Source organism: Podarcis filfolensis (assembly GCF_964270895.1).
Source record: "Podarcis filfolensis genome assembly, chromosome: 15".
Lineage (NCBI taxonomy): Eukaryota > Metazoa > Chordata > Lepidosauria > Squamata > Lacertidae > Podarcis > Podarcis filfolensis.
In genome coordinates, this window is record NC_139618.1 from 50,554 (window position 1) to 71,583 (window position 21,030).

Consider the following 21,030-nt stretch of genomic DNA (forward strand, 5'->3'; position numbering starts at 1 on the left):
GGTGAGCATCCTCGACCCGACGGTGGCACTCAGCCTTTCCAATCGCACGAGGTGTTCCGTGGTGGTTGGCATTCTGGGGAGCTGCTGCAGGTGTTGTATCAGCCTGTCACACCACTGGGTATTCGAAGCTTCCACCACAGGTTGAGGGGCTGGTCCGTCTACCACCTCTAGCTGTTCCTGGGTATACGTCGCAACCAATTCCCGGTAGGCCTGCTGGCGCCTATGGGCTTTTATCGCCTCAGCTGTTCTCTCTGGGAATTTCACCATCAGGGCTAGGTTCATATGGCGTGCCCCCGAGGTTAGGAGTTGGGCCTCCTCTCTAGCCAGCAGTGCTGTTTCCTCGGGGGTCCATCTCCTTTTCACCTGATGCGTGTTTTGTTGCGCATCATACCAGTCTGGGTGGGCTCGTCAGTGATGGACACCGTGTCCGGTCTTGGTGTTAAAGACTCTCTCGCAATCTGGGTGTTCGCATATGAAAACTGGTTGTTCCACCACAGGAACTACACCAGGCCCAGCAGCACGGGAGCTGCTCCTCACCCGGGTGGTACGGTCCGATGACTCACCACCTCTTTGCCGTTCCGCAAGGATTCATACCCGCAAAGGGTCTGGGTGAGGATGAACTGAACCTCTCTGGCACGGACCCAGAGGTTCAGATAAGCCTTCCCTGTTAGCCGCCTAAAGACATTGCTGCCTAAAGACGTTGCCTGAAACTCACCACGAGGAGGTAGGGATAGGCACGTGGAAAAGACCGCTGAAGATCGATCAGTATAACATCACAGATCATCAGCTGCCATTTTCCTTAAGAGAGTCATAGTTACTCCCGCTGTTTACCCGCGCTTCATTGAATTTCTTCACTTTGACATTCAGAGCACTGGGCAGAAATCAGTTCTGCACCAGTTCTAAGTCAACTGCTAGGTGCCGGCTGAGGCGGGACAAGGCATTAGGCTATTTATTTTTGGGGGGGGGGAATTGTTGGGGGGTGACTAGTTTATTTTGTATTATGGTGTGTTTTGTAGCACTAGTTTTTAATCCTGCTCTCTTCTATCTGTTTGGATGGAGGCTGTTTGTTTGACAATGCTGTAAGCATACAGCATACAGCCCTCAGATCACAACCCATGGTGATGGCGCCTTGAAATATTTCTTTCCTATTATTCCTAAAAGCAACAGTTCTTTTATGCTCACTCCATGGCAGTCTTACTGAAGTGACATGTAACTTGCAGTTTCTGTTGCACAGTGTCTGTAGACTACTGTAACACCCTTGTATTGGTTCAGGGTCTCAGATGTATGGCATCCACCTCTGTAGAGTCTGTCAAGTCTTCTGCCTCTGGCTAGACATTTTCATATTGGGAGCACATTTATCCAGAGTTTTACAGAGTTAAAGTAATCCCTTCCTGACAGAAAACATGTGCAACCATGCCTCTTGGTTTGGTGTTTTTTATTCTTCTTCTAACCCCCTCCATCAATGTGCTCCCCTGCTTCATCAATCCATCTTTCACTCAGGGCCCCTGTTGTATGCAGGAAGCTTCCTCTGTTTCTGAAGTGATGTTCCATTACCTTCAGTTCCTTTGCCAGGAAGTTCCCAGCTAAGGACTGCTCGCCGACCTGCTTAAAGGCAATTTATGAAGGTGTTCTCTATGCAGGCTCCGTATGCTCCATCTCAGCCATTGCAAACAGGGACCTCCATCATTTACCTTGATGTGAAACTACGCCACAAGTCTGGATGCTGGGAGACCAAGCCAGGTTCTAATTGTCCTTGAGCAGTGGTCCATGCAGGTAAGCATTTGCACCCCTCCAACTCTAACGACAGCTGGTTGTAAAAGTAGGGTAGGGCCACAGTCTGTACTCTGAACACCCTGTGTTGGGGTTTAAGGGAACCCTTCCTCAAGATTTCCCTTGCAGCCTCTCAAGGGGTTGGATTGCCATTCTTCTCTCAGTGGTGAATGGGATCCTAAGCTATTTCCATTTGCCTGACCTCTTTAGTGCCATTTTAGCATTGACCACCACTTTCTTTTGGGGACGTTCTCCAGGGAGACCATTAAGCACTTCTGGTATTGATGGTAAGCCCACATAGTGCCAGATGTTGCACCACTACATGAGGGCTGTGAGGTTGGATACTCAGCTCTTCAAAGGAGCTGCTGTTTTTCCTAGCAGCGGGTATCATGCATTGGAACCACAAAATTGTAAGAGACTAGGAATCATCTAGTCAAAGCTCCTGAAACTCAGGATTACTGAAACAGCAAATCCAAATTCTGCCTGGGTCATCCAAAACCCTGAAGGGGTGGGCTCCCATTCTGGAAGATGCATTACAGCTGTCTAACAACTGGAAGACTGGAAAGGGATCCCCTGTGGAAAAGCTAAGGGGGGGATGGGTGTCTCCTCCAGTTCTTTGAGTGTGGAAAGTGTCGCCTGCTGCACAGTTGTCTACATGAGCCTCAGAAGGTTCTGTGTCTTGAGAGAAGGATTGATAGGTACAGCTCCTGCTGTGGTCCCCACTGAATTGGGGCTTTGGATGGCTATTGGCACTTATGGTACAATAACCCCAAGATCTGGGTGAGCCCTGGGATGAGTGCAAGTACTTGGGGTGTGTGAAATGAGAAGTAAATCTGATCCTCCATGCTCTGCAATAATTTTCCTACCAGGCTGGGAGAAGATCAACTGCACACCACTGAAGTTTTGAGCCCAGCTTGGACAAGGCGATGATGTGCCCAGAGTAATAATACCTTTATTGTCATTATATAACCTGTGTACAATGAAATTAAACAAGCCTCCCCCCCAAAACACTCAATCTCGTTGCACTCTGTGTGCTTATCGAACAACACACCACCTTGCAAGTCAATTTTGCTATCTTATTTTCCATTCAACAGCCTAACAGCCCACAGACAGAAGCTATTTTTTAGCCTGTTGGTACGACTGATTATACTTCTATATCTCCTGCCCGAGGGCAGAAGATTTTCTAAGTGAGGTCCTCACTAAGGTAAACTCCCAGGAATTTAAAGCAGGGGACTCTCTCCACACAGAACCCCCCCAATATACAATGGGGCAGGTTCCCCTCTCTTCCTCCGGAAGTCCAACAGCATCTCCTTTGTCTTACTAATATTTAGGTGCAAGTTATTCTCTGAGGACCTAACCAATATTTGTTTGTTCATTAATAGGCTGCCACTGGAGTGGATATAGGGATTGGTCCTAGGTTTCCTCTGCTGGCTGTATCCATACCTGTGCCAGAATGTTCCTGTACTTCATGTGGATCTGGAGCTTGGCAGTCATGAATTCTCACCGGGGCAGCAGAAGTTTCTGCCATGATTGGACTTATTGTTTGGCAGCAAACAGTGACTCATATAATGTTGGCTCTGCACGCAGATAACCAGAACATGGACATGGAGGCTTTTTGTGATATTTCAAGCTGTTAAATAAAAATGATTTGTGTATTAGAACATATATTTCAGATAAGTCTAGCTAAATAAGATGGTGCATGCTTTATATCAAGATTGTGCCAAGGTAGCCTGATTGGAACATGAATCGTGGAGGACCATGGTCCAGGGGTGGTTCCAAGGACTGCAGGGGGTGGCACCACTTACTGGTGATTTTTGTTACAATTATAACTATGAGATTGCTTCATTGCATATTTTTGCATTGCTGTTGTGGGTTTTTCTTGTAAGCTGAGTAACAGATTCACTGCATAACTCCACTCCTTCTAGATCCCGAGGAACTTGCGGAAGATTGGGCGTGTAGATTGTTAGGGTTATCTTGAAGGGGTGGGTTGTGTTGAACCAAAGGTGAACTGTTCTGGAAGCTCTGCAAACACCATTTTGGTAGTCAAGACAACCCCACAATTAATAGGTAGTTGTTGTAGTGATGAGCTCATATAAGCTAATTGGCTTGTTTTGATGCTATCCTTAACTGGGGGCTTCGGGTGCATGGAGTCCAGAAAGAGGAGCTAGCTGTAAGACTTTGGTTTTTGCCACCTATGCCCCCATCTGGTCAAGTGGAGTGATGGGAAGTTCTGGCCGAAGTGAAGTATGCTGCTTTGTGTATAAAGATGTATGAACGTTTGCTTGGGTGCAGACAAGCTAACTCCTTGCTGAGGTGTCTGTCCTGCAACTGTAAAGGGTGGGAGGCCTGGCAGACTGATTTGCTGTAATAAAGCTTTTAATAAAGCACTAGAACTGATCACTCTGGAGTTTGACTTCCATCTGTGGTACGCCTGCACCCAACCACTCCCACAAGACCACCTTTGGATCTGCAGTTCAGAACATCATACCAGGCAGCCTTTGGCTCTGGGTAGACTGGGTTGTTGATCCCCTTCAGGTAGATCACAAAGCTCTTCAGTCTACCCAGTGGAGAACTGAAGGCTGTCAGCTGTCATGCCTACCAACTGGAGAGAGAAAGCACCCAGTGCCGAACTCTGCACATGCCCCAAATTGGTAAGACTTGATTCAAATAGCTTCTTTACGGAAAGGTTCAACCTTGCTGACATCCTCTACATATTAACAACCAGCACCCACCTTCCGGCGTGGTGGTGGTCTGGTCGCGGGTGGGGCGGGCTGGGGACGGTGGTGCCTGGGAGCTGCAGTTTCTCACCCAGGAGAGGTTCTGGTTGGCATCCGCTGCCCACCTGCACCAGCCCTCCTCAAAGAAGCATGAGAGGAAGGTCTCTGGGGGAGAAAGGCAGGTGGGTGGGTCCCAGGGGTGCCTTTTCTGCCCTCCCCCATTCCAGTGGTGCCCACATTCCCCCGACCTCGAATGCCCCCCGACTGCTCACTGCCACCCCAATCGTTGCCGCCTCGCCACAGTCCTTGGTGCCATCACAATGGCGGGCAGGAGTCACGCAGCTGCTTGGTAGGCATGGGCGCTTGTCTGGGGCGCAGCTCCGGGGACCTGGAAACGTTGGGACGGTGAATGGGGATCCTGCAAGCCCAGAGGCAGTCTATCTGGTTGGCTGGGTTTGGGGGAGGTGGAAAAGAAAGCCTTACTTTGGGGGCCACAGTTCCTGAACTGCACATTGTCCAGCGCCACGCTCACCACCGAGGAGAAGGTCACCTGTAGAGGGGGAGACAGCGCTCTTGACATGCTCCGGTGAAGGAGCCGGCCGGCGAGAGCGAGGAGCCCAAGACCCACCTGGAAAGCGCACGGGACTCTTCTGGTGGAGGCCAGCAGGGGGCGCCAGGCGCCAGAGGACGAGGCGGAGTTTCACCATGGCTCAGCTGCAATGTGAAGCTCCCGTTGAGTCCTGCAGGGGAAGAGTGAGGGTCTGGCGGTCATCTAGTCTGACTCAGCGTGGATTGCGGATTGCCATCTGGTCTCAGTCGCTCTCGTTTTTATCAGTCCTCAAAAGGGGACGAGAAGCAGGGCACCACTAAATGTCATGATAAGAATGATCAGGATGGTATTTCTTTACGCCAACCCCAGCAGGCGGGTCGGTAGTCTAGAAATCAATCAATAGAAATTACATGATACGATACGTACTGCAGTTTAGAAACGTATTATGTGATATTGATACGGAACTATGAGAACCGGGCCAGGGGGCATTTCCTCCACCACACCGGGGAAAAGGCCAAGTAGGGGGCTCTGGGCCTGTTGGATTTCCGAACTCCATTGCCCCAAGCTTACCTGTCTCGGCCATGCTGTACCAGGCGCGGAGCTCACAACCTGAGGCCGCGGCACTCAGGGTCGGGGAGTGGAGTCGGGCAGGGGCGGCAGGCGGCTTGGCTTGCTGCTCCAAGGAGCTCATGTACCAGCCTGAGGGGAGGTCGGGGGGCGACAGGTCAAAGGGGTGCTCTAACTGCTAAGCAATGCTTCCCCTCCCTTCAAATGAAGTATATTTACCTGGGTCGGTGCCCAGCATGTGGACGAGGGGGGGGTTGGTGCTGCGCGCCCAGCCTCCACCATGCCCTGGGTGCTACCGATACCCGGAGTGCCTGCCTGTCTTCCCTTCCCCCAGGCAGACCGGGCAGGAGCCTGTCCCTGTTACGAAAAAGGAGCAATGCTGCTGAGTGCTCCAGGTGGCTGGAAAGCCAAACAGGATGTTGATGTTTTGGGACTGTACCGTGGGAACAAGGAACAGTCTATTCTGTGCACTGAGCACCGGATGTTAGCTCAGAGTGTCACATGACCCTGTACTGGAAGTACATGGGTGGAGTTATTCCCTCTCTGCTGTTGATGTAGAAAGAGTGCAGACATGTTTTCTCTGCACTGCTGGAAAGACAGAAATAAAGGCATGTAAATATATTTCTGTCTGTCTCTTTCCCCTCCCTGGGGATGGGGGAGGAATGGTTGTGTTCTTCTCACGTTGGGAAGGATCGCCGGGATCTCGCCTTGTCTTGCCGGGAGTCGTTGACGGGGGAGATCAACAAGGAATCCAAGCCGGGCACCTGGAGAGTGGCCAAATTCCTCTGACTGATTAGGGCTTGATTCCAACATATGGTAGCAGACGCCGCTGGTTATCTGATCCATGGGAATCAGCATGAGAGGTGAGAGGTTGATGGATCGTGTGCCATCCTCTGCACCAAGGAAAGAAGATAATGTCTGCATTGCAGCCAGAAGCTGAACAGACGGCTGGACACCGAGAGAGGGTGTTTTCCAAGCATCGGAGCCCCAAAAAGGTATGCTGAATATCAGGCTGAAAGTGTGAATGCAGATTGATTTATTCTCTGGTTCACGAGAGCTGCGTTTGGAAAAACAGCTCTGAGAGCAAAGGCTTGCATACCAGGGATTCTTGTGGCTAGATAAAGAAGAGGTATGCACAGTTGCTAAGCAACGACGGTCAGTACAGTGGAAAGTTACTGACACGTGGGGCTGGCTCAGTCAGAGCCTGGGAAGGCGAAAGAAGTTGTTTAGTCTTCGCTTCTTTGCAAGGACTTTGAGACAGCTTGCTGATTGCCTGCCGGAAAGGCAGAAAAACAGCTCAAAAGAGACTTTTGGATTTTGCTGGCTTGAAAGAGAGAGCTGAGACTTGGATTCAAAATGGATGCCAGAAAGGGGGGAGCTTTGCCTTACCCGCCTCCCCTGACTAATGACAATTATTCATCTTGGTCTGTAAAGATGAAGGCCCTGCTGCAGAATCAGAGGCTTTTTGGGGTGATTGAGAACCCCATCCCTCAAGCACCAACCCGAGGTTGGGAATCACAGAATGTGAAGGCCAGGACGGCTATAATTCTGTGTGTCTCGGATGATCAACTTGTGCATATTCAGGATTTGGAATATGCGTGTGAGATTTGGGAAACGCTGCGTAGAACACATCAGAGAGATGCAGGTTCTTCAGCGTTACTGTATTTTGAGAAGCTGACTAATCTGAGGCTTGCGCCTGATGGAGATGTTCAAGCGCACCTGACGGAAATGAAATATCTGCGCCAACAGATGGTGGAACGCAATTTCCGTCTGCAGGAGGAAGTGTTTTGCTTCATGATGATAAACAGCTTAAATCGGACTTACAAAATGGTTGCCAGTCAGCTTGGTTCCCTTCCGGCAAACGATTTGACCGCGGAGAGGGTGTCTGCCGTTGTTTTGAATGAACACGACAGGCTTGCTGCACTGGAGGTGAAGGACAGGGGGAGGGAGGAACGGAGTTCTAATTCCCCCACTGATGTTGCTACTGGAGAGACTGCTGTAGCTTTGTACGTTGTCCGATGTTACAATTGTGGACAGGCTGGGCATCTTCAGCGGAACTGCAAGAAGCCACGCCAGCCAGAAGGAGCTAAGGGCCGCTCAGCAAAGCCTGAGGCAGCAGGCAAAGGTCATACCAAGTCTTCGGTAAAACCTGCAAAGGCCCTGATGGCGAAAGGAACCACGCCAGAGGTTGAAAACTCGTTTATAATCGATACGGGCTGTTCTGTTCATATGTCCCCACACAGAGAACTTTTTTCAACGTTTAAGAAGCAAAGCTTCGCTGTGAAACTAGCCAACGGTCAGGAGCTGGAGGCGACTGGGATAGGAACTGTGTATCTTAAGAGTCTGAACCTGACTATACACAATGTTTACTTGGTTCCTGAATTGAAGTTCAATCTGCTGAGTGTTTCGCAGATTGCAAAGAAAGGACTGAAACTGTCCTATGATGCTGAGAGCTGCAAGATCTTCAAAGATGGAGAGTTGTATCTTTCTGCCAGAGAGAAAGATGGACTGTATTTGTTGACTTTTGAGCAAAGTGATTACATGGAATGTAATTCTGAGTCTAACTTGATTTCTCTTGCAGGTGTGACCAAAACGAGCGCCAAGAAGGTGGCCAGGGTCGACAGAGCGTATCAGCGGGTGTATGCTGATGTGATTGGTCCTCTAGAACCATCTAGAGGCAATACAAGATGTTATCTTGTGTGTGTGGATCATTTCTCTAACTTTGTCTGGATTTATGTGTTAAAAAGGCCACAGGAAGCCTTAGAAAGGTTTCAGGAGTTTTGTGACAAGGTTAAAGATATGCATGATGCTAACATTGATTGTCTTTTCACAGATGAGAAGCAAATTTTTCTTTTACAGGATTTCCAGAGGTTCCTGCAGAAGAAAGGGATAAGACACAAGGTTGCTGTTTCAGCGGAAGCGTGGAACAGGGGTGTCTGTGTACGGGTGAACAAAGAATTGCAAAAGGGGATGAATGCGCAATTGCTTAGTTCACATCTGCCACATGAGTTCTGGGCGGAGTCACTCATGTCGTTTTGTTACGCGTGGGTGAGAAAGGTTTCAAAAGAGTTGGGAAGTTCTCCTTTTGAGAAACTGTTCCAGAGAAAACCTTCTGTTGCCCATTTCAAGGTTTTTGGGTCTCATGTGAGGACAGAAGCTCCAGGTGGAGTAAAGAATGCCAGAGGCATTTTTGTGGGATATGAAAAGGGTCTCTACAGAGTAATTTTGTCTGAATCTGGTCAGGTGATTCTCACAAAATTTCTAGAGAGTGCTCCTGAACAGGAGAGAGTGATAGTACACACATTTCCCACAGAGTACGATTCAGATGATGATGATGATTTTACAGAATACAGTGGTACTGAGAGTGACAGTGATAGCTCAGAGAGCTCAGTTGTCACAGTCATTGAGAGGAAGCCTCACACAATGGATAGACCTTCACAGGTGAAGGATGAACCACTGTTTACTATTGGAACTGGTTCTCCTAAGAGTCCTGAGACTGAACCAGTGAGCAGAGAGGATCAGCACCTTTTACGCAGGTCTGAGAGAGTTACAAAGGGTGAACCACCCAAAAGGTACTCAGAAGAGTTTGCTAACTTAGCTGTTGCATGTGTTGCTGTTGTAAACAACCGGGGACAGGTTGGAGCTGTGTCTAAGTCAGAGACAAAGACACAACAGACAGTTGCTAGCCAAGGTAATGCAGATGCACTCATTCCTTGGAAGCCAGACAACCAGAGAGGTACACTGGGGAAACCAGTGGTGGGGAGTTCCAAGGGTGGAACTGAAACAACAGGGGAGTGTTATGTGTATAACAACTGTTTGTTTTCTTCTCTGGATCACGATTTGCTTGCCGCAACACGCATTGATTCTTTTGGGGGAGGTTGTTACGAAAAAGGAGCAATGCTGCTGAGTGCTCCAGGTGGCTGGAAAGCCAAACAGGATGTTGATGTTTTGGGACTGTACCGTGGGAACAAGGAACAGTCTATTCTGTGCACTGAGCACCGGATGTTAGCTCAGAGTGTCACATGACCCTGTACTGGAAGTACATGGGTGGAGTTATTCCCTCTCTGCTGTTGATGTAGAAAGAGTGCAGACATGTTTTCTCTGCACTGCTGGAAAGACAGAAATAAAGGCATGTAAATATATTTCTGTCTGTCTCTTTCCCCTCCCTGGGGATGGGGGAGGAATGGTTGTGTTCTTCTCACGTTGGGAAGGATCGCCGGGATCTCGCCTTGTCTTGCCGGGAGTCGTTGACGGGGGAGATCAACAAGGAATCCAAGCCGGGCACCTGGAGAGTGGCCAAATTCCTCTGACTGATTAGGGCTTGATTCCAACAAGTGCCAAGCGGCAGGCAGGCAGGCAAGCAGGCAGGCAGGCAGGCAGGCAGGCAGGCAGGCAGGCAGGTAGGATGGTTGTCCCCTGCCTGCCTGCCTGCCTGCCTGCCTGCCTGCCTTCCCTCCCCCAAGTAGACCAGGCAGGAGCCTGTCCCTTCGTTTAGGAGTCCCGCTGAACTCCTAATGGTTACATCTATTTTGACTAAGCCAGCATGATGTTGGATGCTCCCATTTTCTTCCAGAAGCAGCCTGCTCTTTATCAGCGATATAGTGTCTAGGGGTCCATTCTTTTCCTCCTGCAGCATGGTCCTCGAACGTGGGGCGGAGCTGGGGTGGCAGTAGACCGTTCCCGCCGCCTGTCCTCTTGCTTCTGCGTGACTGACGGAAGCAAGGCAAGAGTGGCTGGCGGAGGATGCAAAGGCCGGCAAAGGGCAAGCTTTGCCCTGTGTAGGTCTAGCCCCTGGCTGGTCCAGGGGAAGAGGTTGCTGGTGGCCCCGGTCTACCGGCCGGCAAGCGGGGGTGGGTTGGCCGGTCTTCACGGCAGAAGGAGCGTAAGCACTGGCCGTTTTCCTGGGGGGTGGCGGCGGAGCTTAGGAGGCTGAGTGTAGCTCCCCTTCGGAGGCGCCGGCAGCGTGGTCCGTTTCTTCTGCGGCCGCTGGCGGCTATCCTCTGGTGTACTATTGACCAGGCAAGCTGGGATGTGGCGGTACCCTTCAGAGGACGGAAGGCTTTCCCGGTCTACCGCTGGGAGGTCTGTCCGCTGCCCGGTCCCCCCAGCCGGTCAGTCGGCCGGCGGGTGGAAGTCGGGCAGTCAAGCTGACGGCAGGGCTGCAAGCAGCGGCCGTTCTCCGCCTGGCCGAGGCGGCTGGGGCTTTCCAGTCCACTTGGGAGGACGGACGGATGGAAAGCTTCTCGGTCCCTCCAGCGAGGGTGGGTGGTCCTCTCCAGTTTACCCGCTAGAGGCCAGCGGACCGCACGGTCTACTCGCGAGGGCCCCAGTCTTCCCGGCGGCGGGGCTGCGATCCCTGTCCCACGGTCTGCCGGCCGGGGAGGCTGGGGTTTTGCGGTTTCCCTCGGAGAACAGACGATTTCCCGGTCACTCCTCCTTGAGCCTGGGGGACACCGGTCCAGCCCGCGGCGTGCCTGGAACTGCTGTCCCGTGGTCGACTCACCGAAGAGGCTGGGATTTGCCGGCCCCCTTCAGAGAACGGCGGGCCTCACGGTCTACCGGCCTTAGGCCCAGTCTGCTTCTCGCGTCAACCGTCCCCCCGGTCTGGCCCACCCCCAAAGGAGGGGGCTAGAAGCGGTGCCCGGTGTCCCGGCCCTGGGCTCCCCTATGGTCTGCTGGCCGGGGAGGCTGGGTCTTGCCGGTCTAACTCCGAGAACGGAAGGCTTCCCGGGCTACCCCTCCGAAGGCCTGCCAGGTCACCGCGGCCCTGCCGAAGGAAGGCGCGGCTCCGCCGGACGACCTGGCATAGGGAGTGGAACCGCTGGCTGGTCTACTGGCCTCCGGACTTCAGTAAGCCCGGTCTACCTGCTGAAGGGGCTGACAGCGTTGCCCGGTCTTCTGGCCCTCGACTCTCCTCCGGTCTACCGGCCGGGGGGGGGGCTGGGTCTTGCTGGTCTACCTCCGTGGAAGGGAGGCTTCCTGGTCGTCCCGCTGGAGGCGCGGTGGGCTCCTCGCGTCCCCGGTCACCCCAGTCAGTCTGCCTGCCTGCCTGCCTGCCTGCCTGCCTGCCTGCCTGCCTGCCTGCCTCAGGGTCTGGGGCTTCCAGGTCTACCTTGGAGGACAGACGACTTCCCGGTCTCCCCTCTTACCCATTTAAAGTTTGAGAATAGGTTGAGATCGTTTCGGCCCCAGACCTCTAATCATTCGCTTTACCACTTGGTAAACACACTTGGTTGTTTGCGGGGGGGGGGAGGGGGGGAGAGAGAGAGAGAGGCAGGCAGGCAGGCAGAAACAAAATCTCTCTCTCTCTCTGTCACACACACACACACACACACACGCTTGTTTACGGGGGAGGGAGACAGAAGGGCACAAAATTTCTCTCTCACACTAAGCATACACTCAAACACAGGCTACACAGCATGTGCTTGTGTGGGGGGAGACAGAGACGAAGGAGCCAAGTACACCGCACACACGCTTGTGTGCAGGGGAGACAGACAGGGACAGAGAGATGGACACAAAACATCACTCCAACGCGCACACGCACACCCCAAAAACCACTTCCGCCCCCCCTTCCGTGTGCTTGCGTGCAGGGGAGAGAGACAGACCAAAAATAGATCACGGAGAGAGAGAGAGAGAGGCAGGCAGGCAGGCAGGCAGGCACACATGCACGCATCCCCCATTTCGACCGCACGCACTTACGCCCTCGCGCGCGCACGATCATGACAACAAAAGGGATACGAAGGAGAAGGGGAAGAGAACGGCTGCCCTGCCCTTACGATGCTGGCCACACGGGGGCGCTCCTAAAGCAAGGAACCGGCGCCTACTCGGTCTACCTGAGAGAAGGCAGGCAAGGAACCGCCGCCCTGCCATGCGCCGGCCACACGGGGGCGCTCCTAAAGAGAGGGAGGGGTGCCTACCCGGTCTACATGGGGGGCGGGGAGGCAGGCAGGCAGGTAGGCAGGCAGGCAGGGCACGGCCACCCTGCCTCGCTAGCGCTCCTAAACCAAGGGAGGGGTGCCTGTCTGGTCTACCTGGCGGAAGGCAGGCAGGCAGGCACGGGGGTGCTGTTAAAGCAAGGAACTGCTGGAACTCAAGCTGCCTTTGAACCAGCACAGACGTGACTCCTCGCATGCTCAGAGACTATTTCTTTTTTGTTACCGGAAACTCAAGTTGTAAAGAGTGGAATGGACACCAGGCTGACCCCTCTCGCCCCACGATGCATGAGTATCACTTTCGGCCGTCGCGCCTTAACAATGCCTTCATGTGAGAAGCAGCACCGGGCTGCTGGAAGCAGTTCTGCAGACCCTTGGGCTCGTGGCCAGGGGGTGTCAGGAAGGAAACTGTGGAGACTGAGGGACACCGAGAGAGGAGCTGAAATGCAGGACCTAAAGGGATGGAAGTAGGAGCAGCAGTGTCGGCAGAAAAGGAGGTTTGGGGCGGGGGTGGTGGTAGGAGAGACAAACTGGTTGGGGAAAACAGGTGCCTTCAGGTGGGGGAATCTTTAGGGATGCAGAAAAACCTGGAGGCTGAGCTGCAGAGCGGAAGGGAGTTGGGTGAGGAAGGTTCCCTGTCATGTTGGGGGGGGGGTGTATGGTTTCGGAGGGTGCAGACTCCTCCCTCTCCTTAAAGGCCTTAGGACATCTGTTCCTTGCCAGTTTCAGGTCCTTCTGTGCCCCCTCCCTTGCCCTCAGGGCTGCCAAGAGATTAGCAAATCGAATGATTAACTGCCCAGCATCTAACTGATTAATCAATAAACCAACCAACACACTTTAAATGCATTTACATGCTGCAACACCTCAACTTTATAATGATGCTGTGAGAAAGGAGCGGTTTAGTAACCAACGCTTTTTCTTCTTAAAAAAATCTAACAAAAAACTTTCACTTCTTGCTGTTAGAAATAGTGGTCTCTCCTCGCCTCCCACTATTTGAATAGAAGCCCGGTACTTTCCTGCTATTAATCTGAACCGAGTCCCTGGCGGAGATAGAGTAGGCTATGGAGGAAAATAGATGGCTAAGCGGAAGAGGCAACGGAGCCTGCTGGCTACTGCAGACCACGGGTGCCAACTTGAATAAATATGGAGGGGGGGAGGCATAGGCGTGGCCAGGATTTATGTTGGCGGGGGGGACGGGACAGAATAATCTGCGACGCAGTTGGTCAGTTAGTTCAGCATTTTTTCTTTTCTTGATTCCTTGGCTACTCATGGGGACAGGTAAGTCCCACCCCACCTAATAGAGCACAAGACATGGCGCGCTCGCACCATTTGAACAGCAATGAATGACCCTCAACTTTTTTGGACGGGCGGCCCCCGCAAATATTTTACTGGGGGGCGAAGGAACCTCCGCCCCAGGAATTGGCTCCTACTCTGCAGACCGCCCCTCCCACCACCTTGATGAAAGTGTCCCTAAGCACGTGCAGAGTAAATTTCCATTCCACAAATAAAAGGAGACGCCACTCTGTGGAGATTTGTTAATTTTATTTATTCAATTACTGTACGTGTATACCCCGCTTGATTGTAGAAAACCTCAAAGCAGTTTGTAAAAAGATAAAGCCGTAAGATTATTAGTAAAAAAACATTTTTTTAAAAACTAAAAGCCAGCGACGAACAATAAACACCCCAGCAATCTGAATAGCGGCAGGTGCCGAAAGGAGCGCAGTGAAAGCGCCTGCTGAAAACATTTTGTTTAGACGAGCCTGCCCAGATATTCAGCTTGCTGGTATGTTTTTTGTTCGCCGCTGGTTTTTAGAGTGCTTGGAGGGAGTTCCAGCGAGTATTGCAGGCACCTGTAACAGCGCCGGTTTCGCATGAAGGGAAGGACGGGACTTCCAGATCGGAGGGTTGAATTTTGCTTCCCATACTCACTGGAGCCCCAGAACTCTTCTAGAGTGGCTGGGGAGGGGAGAGAGGGCAAGCAGAATAAACCTCGGGTTAATGCCCCCCCCACGTCCTTCTTCATCTCATTCCTGACTTCAGCTCAGCTTCCTGCCCACCTGCCCGCTCGCCTCCCCCCCGGTCGGGATTTGTCAAGACACAGCAAAGCGGGGAGATCTCGAAGGGCTGCTGAGAACATTACGGGGCCCCAGGGAGCCCTCGGCTTCTAGTAAGGAAGGTCTTTATTTCTGATGGCTCCTCTGAAAGTGGGAACAGATGGGATCCTGGAATGGGGGGGATACATGCGCCCACCACCAACTCCGGGGAATAAAGGGGCGCATTAGACCGACCGGCAGCATCCCTTCGAGCAGGACTTCAAAACGCCTGCAAGTTCATTGCTTCACACTGGGGGCGAAGCAGGCCCAGACAGAGGGGGGGCCATATGGGCCACTTGGCCGGGGCCTCCGATTCCAAAGGGGGCCTCGGTCAGCATATTTATCTATATTTTCCATTTTGTCTTTATATGCAGATATGGTTCAAGCTGGGGAGACCCAGCCAGATGGGCAGGGTATAAATAATAAATTATTATTATTATGATTGAAATAAAATTATTTGTCAGCATACCTGGCCTGGGCCTCTGCCTGGCTCTGCAAGGCCCTGGGGCGAAGACTCGCATTTGAACCACCACCAGCAGGAATTATGATCTGAAATCCCTCCACAGAAGACAGGGAGGGAGGGAGGGATACAAGGTGGTTCACTAGGTGTGTGCCCAGTGTTAACCTTTTCCTTCCAGCCTTAACATCACCATCAGCCTTCGAGGTTAGAGCATCAGGATCGCACCAGTCAGTCGGCTCACTGGGGCCGTTGCGCGTTGCTCGCCACCGACTGCAACTAGGCCTATTCAGTAGAGCCTGATAACATTCTCACAGCCTTCCCCACGTACCACTCCGTACATAGCAGCAGGCACATTAGCTGGGGGTGGAGAGAAGATTGGGGAACTGCCTTTCCCCAGCAGCAACAGAGACCTCTGCTTGAACGCTGAGAAACAACAAATGCAGCATGAAACTAAAGCAATTCTTCGAGTCTCTGGATCGTACGGGAAACACTTATTGCATGAATGAAAAACGTGTTTGGGCTCCTTTAATATCTTTGGAAAGCTGCATTTTAGTGCCTCCCCCCCCCCCCATCTTAATTTCGACGCATTCTGATCTCAGAAAGTCCCTTATTGGGGGGATGAGCTTTGAAGCCTTCCTGAACTGGCCAGCAGAGGGCGATATGGAATTTCGTTGCCATAGACTGGGGGGTGGGGGCGCGGAGGGGCGGGGAGGGAAGAGTGAAAGGATCACAGGGAATCATTCCGGATTGCTACTTTGCAGAAGATTGCTCTAAAAGCACTTTGCAGCAAGCACTTCACCTTCATTAAAACAAAAGGGGGCAAATTAAAAACGAATCCGCAGAAGTGCATTTGGAGCCCCCGGGAAAACAGTTCCACGTGCCATCGTGTTCCTCGTCTTTGTTGTCCTCAGTTGAGAGAAACCTCTCTTACTCTGGAGGAAGAGGAAGCAAACGCGCATTTGATGTAAAAGGCGACAAAACGTATGGGGAAAGCCTCAGCCTCCATCAAAGTCCATTTTTGCAACATCAGGAACTTGTAGCCAGGCCTCACCTCTGAAGGTCCGCATCCAACATCTGTGACGAAAGATGCCAGATAGGTTTCTCTTATGAAAAGGCGAATGCCAGTCCTGTGTCGCAGTGCCGGATTTACATATAAGCTAAACAAGCTATAGCTTAGGACCCTACTCTCTTGGGGACCCCCACAAAATTAAAAGGGGGAAAAAACCCCAGATTTACATTTCCAAAATATAAGATAAAAAAGAAACAAAATAAAACCTACCTACAGCAACAGTGTTTTGTGTTGTGTATGGACCTATTAAATTACCAGCGAGGGGTGAACGGCAGCGGCCGGGGTGGCGGTAGGTCAGAGTTCCGTGCCCGCGCGGCTGTCTGCCGTCCCCTGCCTGCCTGCCTGCCTGTCCCCCTCCCCCCCGGTGGACCGGGTAGGCGCCCGTCCTTGGGTTTAGGAGCGCCGGGGAGCAGGGAGCAGGGAGGGAGTCAGGGTGGCCGTCCGCTGCCTGCCTTCCTCCAGGTAGACCGGGCAGGAGCCTGTCCCTTGGTTTAGGAGCGCCGGCCAGGAAGGCAGGCAGGCAGAGTGGCCGTCCCCTGCCTGCCTGCCTGCCTGCCTGCTCCCCCAAGCCCCCAGTTGACCGGCTAGGCACCCCTCCCTCGCTTTAGAAGCGCCCCCGTGTGGCCGGCGAAAGGCAGGGCGGCGGTTCCTTGCCTGCCTTCTCCCAGGTAGACCGGGTAGGCGACAGTTCCTTGCTTTAGGAGCGCCCTCGTGTGGAGGAGGAGGAGGAGGAGGAGGCCACACGGGGGAACTCGTAAAGCGAGGGAGGGGTGCCTAGCTGGTCAACCTGGGGGGGAGGCAGGCAGGCAGGCAGGCAGGCAGGCAGGCAGGCAGGCAGGCAGGCAGGCAGGCAGGCAGGCAGGCAAGGAAGCAAGCAAGCAAGCAAACAAACAAACAAACAAACAAGCAAGCAGGCAGGTTATAGCCCCCCTGCCTTCCTGCCTGCCTGCCTGCTGCCTGCCTGGCACTCCTAAACAAGGGCCAGGTTTCTGCCCGGTCTACATGAAAGAAGCCAGGCATGGGACAGCCACACCCCCTGCGTGCCTACCTGCCTATTGTCCAGCATTCCTCAACAAGGGCCAGGTTTCTACACGGTCTACCTGGAAGCAGACATGCAGGCAGGGGATAAACACCCTGACTCACTGCTCCACTGCGCCAGGTTCCTACCCGGTCTACTTGCGGGAAAGCAGGCATGGTTGTGCTGCTAAAGCAAGGAAACGGCGCCTGTCGACCCACCGCCGGTCTATTCCCACCCAGCACCACCAGCGACGGACAGGTACACCCTTCGCATGGGGGATGCCTCCGCCGGCCGCCCGGGGGCCTCACGCACGGGACCGGAGGATGGAAGGATGGATGGAAGAACCCGAACCGGGTGGTTGGGTGGAGCGGCGGCTCGCCTGCCCGCGAGCACGATCGCTCGATCCGGCTGGTAGACCGGGCATTCCGAGGTCTGGCAATGAGTAGACTGTCGAGAGGTGCTGTGCTGTATGCCAGGCAGTCCAGCAGAGCAGCACTTTACGGCAAGTAGACCGGGAAGCCCCACAATCAGGAAGCCCGGTAAACCCCAGCCTTCCCTGCCGGTAGACCGAAGCGGAGCCGAGGGCCGGGAGACCGGGCAACGCCGCAGCTCCTCCGGCATGTAGACCGGGAAGCCTCCCTTCCTCAGAGGTAGACCGACAAGACCCAGCCTCCACGTCCAGCAGTCTGGAAAGGAGACAAGGGCTGAGACAACATGCAACGCTGACAACCCCCCTCCCTCGGTGGCGGTCCAGACCGGGCCTTCGGTGGGTAGACCGGGAGAGCCCGCGTTCTCTGAATGGGCCCTTCAAGGCCCAGCACCCTGGCCGGCGAGGAGCTAGACACGGCCGCCAACCAGGAAAACGGCCAGCGCTTCCGCTACTTCCGCCAAGAAGGCTGGCCCACCCAAACCCGCTTGCCGGCCGGTAGACCGGGGCCACCGGCAACTGGACCGGGCAGGAGCCGGACCCACACAGACGTACGGAAGCCTGCCCTTCTCCGGCCTTCGCACCCTCCGCCCGTCGCCGAGAAGAAAGGCCGGGCGCCGGTCTCGGTCTAACGCCACCCCGGCGCATGGGTAGACCGGCACGACCGGGGAGCTGCGGAGCCTCTTGCCGGAGTGAGTCTGGCGCGTCTGGCCGCCAGGGGCTTCCGAGACGCCGGCCTCTCGCGGCACCGAGACCGGCGCCCGAGACGTCGTTAGCTATCGCCGGGCAAGGACGGCATGCGCGCGGAGATTTCTGGCGACAGGGTTTTCAGGACCCTCTGGAGAACCGCAGACGACCCAACCGCGCTCCCCGGCCAGTGTGGACCCACGGCGGGGGCAGGCGCGGCGTCTGACGCGGTACTTCTGGTTGAACCGAAGACGACCCAACCGCGCTCCCCGGCCAGTGTAGACCCACGGCGGGGGCAGGCGCGGCGTCCGACGCGGTTCTTCCGGGGGGAACCGACGACGACCCAACCGCGCTCCACGGCCAGTGTAGACCCACGGCGCGGGGCAGGCGCGGCGTCCGACCCGGTTCCCTCGGAGCAGCGGCGAGCAGCCTCCTTCTCCGATCCCGTGCCACTGGCCTTCGGGTCTCTGCCGGGAGAGGGGCGGCGAGGTGGGAGAGCGGCTGGCGGTGGGCTGCGACCCCGGCTCCAGGACCTGAGACCCTCGAGCGGCCCCTGTGCTCCCGTGGCCGCGGCAGCGTTTCCCAGCTTCTTGCGGGAGTGAGGGTGGGGACTGCCCTGCGGTGGGGCGGACCCCGTGCTCGGTTAGTGGGGACAGGGCCCACGTCGTTATCCGCGTCCGTGACCAGACAGCGACGGTCGCGTCGGGGAGGGTCCTCCGCGGGCCGGCTGGCGGCCGGTGTTCAGGCGGAGCGTAACCTTCCCCTTCCACGTGTCCGTACAATGTTCGATCGCCCGGCAGGTAGACCGGGCTCATCCAGGTCCAACTAGCAAGTGGACCGGACAGCGGTTCACCGTGGAGCGGCGCCTCCCGGGCACAAGGAAGGTAAACCGGGAAACCGTTTATCCTCTGAGGTAGACCTGGAAGTCCTAGGCACTGCGACGAGGTGGCAGGCAGGCAGAGCCGCTCCTTCAAGTCGGTAGACCGGAAGGCCTCCCGTTCTCTGAGGAAGAGCAGGAAGGATAGGAAAGCCCCAGTCGCCTAGGACGGGCAGAGAACGGTGGACCGGAGAACTAGTGGACCGGCGCCTCCCGGCCCCATGGAGGGCAGACCGGGAAGCCGTTTCTCCTCTTCGGTAAACCTGAAAGCCCCAGACCCTGCGGCGAGCGAGCAAGCAGGCGGGCGGAGAACGGCGGGACAGGGCAGCGGACAGACCTCCCAGCGGTAGACCGGGAAAGCCTTCCGTCCTGAGGAGACCGCCACGTCCCAGCTTCCCTGGCCGGTAGTGGACCGGAGGAAAATCGCCAGCGGCCGCAGGAAGAACGGGCCACGCTGCCGGCCCCTTCGGCGAGGAGCTAGACCCGGCCGCCCCTCAAGGTAAACGGCCAGCGCTTCCGCTCATTCCGCCTGGAAAACCGGGCGACCAACCCCCCCCCCGCTTGACGGCCGGTAGACCGGGGCCACCGGCAACCTCTCTCCCCTGGACCGCGCAGCGGCCAGAACCGCACAGCCCCACGGAAGCCTGCCCTTCTCCTGCCTTCTCACCCTCCGCCAACCGCTCTCGCCTCGCCTCCGTCCGCCTCCCGTTCTCGGAGATAGACCGGCTAGTAGACCGGGCAGCGGTACCAGTCCGGCCGTCAGGCGGTGGACCGGCGCTCCCCAGCCCCAAGCAGGGAAGACCGGGAAGCCGGCTGTCCTCGAGGTAGAGCTGGAAGCCCCAGCCCGGCAGGCGTGCGTGAGCGTGGACGCGAGGAGCCCACCGGGCCTCCGTCGGGCCGACCGGGAAGTCTCCCTTCCTCGGAGGTAGACCGGCAAGACCCAGCCTCCCCGGCCGGCAGACCGAAGGGGAGTTCAGAGCCGGGAGACGAGGGCGCTCCTAAAGCAAGGAACCGGCGCCTACCCGGTCTACCTGGGAGAAGGCAGGCAAGGAATGGCCGCCCTGCTCTACGGCGGCCACACGGGGGCGCTTCTAAAGCGAGGGAGAGGTGCCTAGCCGGCCTACCCGGGGGAGAGCAGGCAGGCAGGCAGGCAGACAAGCAAGGGACGCCCACCCTGCCTGCCTGCCTGCCTGCCTGCCTGCCTGCCTGCCTGGCAGGGAGGGGACGGCCACGGCGATGGAGGTAGGGCGGGCGGGACACGAAAGAACGGCGGCCGCACGCCAACGGGAGAGCCGACGCGGAGCCAGCCCTCTCGAACGAACGTACGCCCGACCGAACCAACGGCCTGCTCGCCAGCCAGCCAGCCAGCCAGCCGGCCAACCGACCGACCGACCCAATCAGCCGCCCCCCCGATCGCTTCGCTGCCGCCAGGAAGAACGAGGCCCGAGGAGGAGGAGGGGAGGACGTCCCAGCTACATCGCGGCGCGGACGGACGGCACGGGAGCGCCCGGCAGGAGAGCCGGCCCGCGCGGGCAGCCCTGTGTCTCCACAGACAGCCGCGCGGGCACGGAACCCTGACCGGCCGCCGCCCCGGCCGCCGCCGACGTTCACCCCTCGCCGGCCGCCTCCAGGACGCACAAGCACTCACACACACAAGAAGCTCCACACGTTTGTTCTTAAAGGGCATAAAAATAGGCATATGATTTGAATACAAGGTTGTGTTTATATCCAATATTTCACTGATTCCCAACGTACGTTACACAACAAAAAATGCAACATAACATATAACCGCAAGGGGGGAAAGGGCGGAAGAAAACCTTTTTACAGTATTAGGAGATGTAATGTATATCAATTTATAACGTT

The 21,030-nt window shown here is 55.2% G+C and overlaps 2 long non-coding RNA genes across 2 annotated transcripts; one reads left to right on the forward strand and one right to left on the reverse strand.

Annotated features, from left to right (window-relative positions):
- Positions 1–893: 893 nt before the first annotated feature.
- Positions 894–4,170, forward strand: LOC310749951. The gene is made up of 2 exons (XR_014541884.1): positions 894–1,773; positions 3,153–4,170. It is a non-coding gene; the product is annotated as an uncharacterized lncRNA (long non-coding RNA).
- Positions 4,171–4,787: 617 nt separating this feature from the next.
- Positions 4,788–11,749, reverse strand: LOC310749950. The gene is made up of 5 exons (XR_014541883.1): positions 11,717–11,749; positions 5,608–5,736; positions 5,116–5,422; positions 4,971–5,037; positions 4,788–4,875 (listed from the first exon to the last, which is right to left on the reverse strand). It is a non-coding gene; the product is annotated as an uncharacterized lncRNA (long non-coding RNA).
- Between the last annotated feature and the right edge of the window lie 9,281 nt (positions 11,750–21,030).